Below are 4111 nucleotides of genomic sequence, written 5' to 3'. Positions count from 1 at the left end.
ATGACTTATGTTTTGGCCAAGCTGGGTTACCTGGCTCTTGTATTTATGCCCTACGTTCCCGTTAATTCGGCTAGGGCATAAGGGGAGCACCTATGCGATTGTTACTGCCGGGTCAGCCGGATGTGTACCTCAGACTGGGTGAAGCCGAAAGCTAGCGTTCTTAAGGGAATACTCGGTCGGTGAACAAAAGATGATTTTTATTTATTTTCCATATGTGCCCCCAGATGTTTTTGCCTGCGTTTCCTCTTGCAGTCCGGACATGCACTTTAGTGCATGCGTACCCAGGGAAAGGAACCCCTAACGGAACTATTCTCCCTGGAAGATGTTACTTACTACCCATGTAATATAACATAACTAGTTGGATACTTGTCAGTTCAAGCACTAATGACCCCTACGCCTGGTTTCCACGCATACCCCGATTCTTATATAACTGAGCGGGTATTCGGACACACTCCGGACTATCGGGTCCTGAGGTTGAAGCAAAAAGGTCCGCGATGACAAATGATTTACAATCCGGCTAGAAGGCATTATACATGTCACTTTAATTACATAGTCATGTAGACTGACTAAATTCCTCTTCTATACCATCCAACAGGCTGTCTAGCCTACAATCATGTTGGGAATACTTTGCGGCTAATTCTACTTGCCCATACACTAAGCTAACGGGGATCTCTTTCCCATCGGGCCCCACAGGTCCAACCTCGGCCATGTGGTTTGGGTCAACCTTGGTATACCGCGTCTTCACCATGGCCCAGGCTTCCCTGGCACCTTGACGGCAGGCCGATATCTTCCATAACCGGAAGCGCCGCCGTGCTCCCTTGAGCTTCTCCGCAAGCTCTCCAATGCCTTCTGGAAGGGAGACGGATGGCCACAAGGCCTGGGCAATACCTTGCATCACCTCCCGAACTTGTTCGTGCAGTCGTGAGGGCTTGGGTAGAAGATCACCCGCAGACCCGGGCATCTCCTCTGCGGGACGACTCGTCAGCATACCTGCAGACATAATTCTGTTAGCCAACTTCTCCGCCGCCCTCCTTTTAAGGGTTCATCCAAGCACTTACTGAAAATGCCGCGTCGAAGCTGCTTATTCTCCTTCTCGGAGTCCGCAAGCTGGGCTCGAACATCCTTCAGTTCCATGCTCAGCTTGGTATTGGCATATTGGAGATTGTTTTTCTCCCGCCTGACCTCAGTCAGCACGCGTTCGCCAGCCTTTAGCTATCGTATGACATGCTGGTCCTCCGGATTCTCTCTGGATTCATCTGCAATATCTATTGTTAGATCTGCAGCCACACCGCACGCTATATGGTAACTGTCATTCTTTGAAAGAAATGTTACCAGCTGAGGACTTTTTAGGTTCCTTCAATGCAACAACGACGGCCCGAAGTTGGGTCTTGCATTCCTCCAGCTCCTGTGACAGTCGAGTATTCTTCTCTGTAAGAACCTGCACAATAGATGATCCTTAAATCAGTTCTGCTAACTGTTTCAAGTCTCAGGGGCTACTGATACATATAATCATCAGATTTGCTTACCCGTACATCCCTTACATACTGGTCCGTGGCTCTGGCTAGACCATTTTGAGCAGCATGGAGGTATGCGTCTCCATAATTGAAGGCATCAAATGCCTCTGGTGAGAAGCAAGCGTCACGGAGTACGGCCCGGCGACGCCTATGATTCATGGCGCTCTCCACTTCTGAATTTGTAGCGGATAGTCTATCCGCATCCTCTGTAGGGGGAGTATCCGGCGTCCGCCCCATGTCGGCTTCCGCCTCTATGTCCGGTCCTGGAGCCCAACTGGTGGAAGCATGATCGGCAGCCTCATCGGACATATTCCGGCGAGCGTTTTTTCTGTTAAAGAAACATGGACGTCATTACATTTTGAGAAATACGACAACCACGGAGCGGGGTTTTGTCATACCTCTGCGCCGGCGTCTCCATCCTGACCGCCTTACTTTTTGGCCTACCCGGCCTCGGTGCCTCTTGTTGGCGAGTTGCTGCGGGTTCGGCACGGTGTCCCGAATGCCTTCCCTGTAAAACACCATATGTATATGGTAGGTGAAGTATATAAAAGGGGATCCTAGTTTTTGGAGTTGGGATTTTGGTTTTTCTTACGAGCGACGCAGGGAGAAGTCCGGGATAGTCGGCCGTAATGGCCACCATGGCGTCATCACAGCTCAATTGATAGAACTGCCGGTCTATCAGCTCCACGAATATGTCTGGATCTTCTTCGAGTGCGGGACCGAGGGCCCGGTCGGGGTCCTCTAGTTGTGGGGATGGGCTGTTGACCTCCCTTATGGATTTTCGCAGCTCCTGCCGTAAAATGGCAAGGTGAGTACCTACGACAAAGAATGTGGGAAGAATGGGAGTAAGGGGATATAACTCACCCAGCTTGGAGGGTTGTACATGGAGAATCCATCCCGTGGCTTGATGCGGATGAACTCCTCTTCCTCTCCCTTGAACAGCTCGGACAGGATTTTTGCTAAAGCAGCAGCGTTGTCCAGACCCTTACGCCCGCAATGGGTGGCATCGTCTTCCCCGTTAAAACACCACAGGGGGTGCCCTCGATATTGAAGTGGCTGCACTCCCCGCATTATGCATATTGACATAACCTAGATTACTGTCAATCCTGATTGAGCCAGCGCTTTAATCCGGTTCATCGGGTAAAGGACTTCTCCGTTGTCTTCCTCCTGGGGGTTCCGTGGGCGCCAGCTTCGGTGTTTCTTCAGAGGAGCATTGTTGAACTCAGGAAGACCCCGCCGAACAGGGTCCGGAAGGGGGACGTCCTCCATATAAAACCATTCCGAAGGATAGTCCTCGGACGTCTTCTTCGGAGTACCGGACAGGTATCTGGTTTCGGCAATGCGCCATATTTCGGCTCTGCCCACTTGATAAAGTGACCCCTCCTGTTGAGGATATAACCACTAAGGGTAAACCGCCTAGGAGGGGCCGGTTCACCTTCACCTATACTGAAGCCCAAGGGAACCCAGAAGATGGCGCTTTACGGATGAGGCTTAGAGGCCCAGAGCCCGCATGCGATTTAGGGCCCATGATAGTAAACCGCCATGATTGTATAAACTTGCATTGTAAGATAGGAAAGAAGAGACCGAGGCGGACACTTGTATGAGCCAGCCTCGGGACTCTGTAGACCGGCCGGGGTCCTCTTGAGTATATAAAGGGGTGACCCGGCGACGGTTTAGAGACAGAGAACAACAACTCGAGAACCAGACAAAGCGGATTCGCTCCCTGGCCTTCGAAACCCTAGCAATACCAATCACAACTAGACGTAGGCTTTTACCTTCATCGAAGGGGCCGAACTAGTATAAAACTCTCGTGTCCCCTTGTCCGGTTTAACCCCTTCAAGCTAACCCGTAGCGATGGCTCCACGACTAAGTCCTTTCCTGAGGACAAATGACGTGACAATTCCACGGCAGTTGGCGCCCACCGTGGGGCTGTCGCATGGCGGTTTGGAGTTCTCGAAGGGCAGCTTCGATGGACTCAAGGGATACGCCGTGGGCCGGATGACGAAAAGTCGCCGTGGAAAGCTCTACATCGACAACGCAGGATGGGGTCCCGAGGCCGATTCAATCGAATATGGGTACCGGGTCCCCTTTGGTGGGATTCACGTCTTCATCGGCAAGATCGGTGAACCGGCCCCCGAGCCGGGCACCTACACCGACATCATCGAAACGGCTTGGCATGCAAGTTCTTCACCGGTTCAGCCTGAGGCAAGGCATGTTTTCGTAGGTGTCGTCCATGGTTTGGGGTATTAGGAGGAACCGGTCTCCGACGGAGAAACCATAGTCCGCAGCGGTGACGAGTCTTCTGGAGAAACCGAATCGCTTTACCAGTTGCAGGACGGCCGGATTGAGGGAGGATCCGAGGGCAACAGTATTCCGGATTCCCCCTGTGTGCCAAACCTGGCCGCCGTCTTCATGGCCGGCACACGACCAGCGCCTCATTCATCTACCACCGTAGCAATGTGATACGTCTCCAATGTATCTATAATTTTCGATTGCTCCATGCTACTTTATCTCCTGTTTTGGACTATATTGGGCTTTATTTTCCACTTTTATATTATTTTTGGGACTAACCTATTAACCGGAGGCCCAGCCCAGAA

This window comes from Triticum dicoccoides, chromosome 7A (genome assembly GCF_002162155.2).
Source record: "Triticum dicoccoides isolate Atlit2015 ecotype Zavitan chromosome 7A, WEW_v2.0, whole genome shotgun sequence".
NCBI classification, from domain to species: Eukaryota; Viridiplantae; Streptophyta; class Magnoliopsida; order Poales; family Poaceae; genus Triticum; species Triticum dicoccoides.
The sequence above is the reverse complement of the archived record's forward strand: the minus strand, read 5'-3'. Positions refer to the sequence as shown.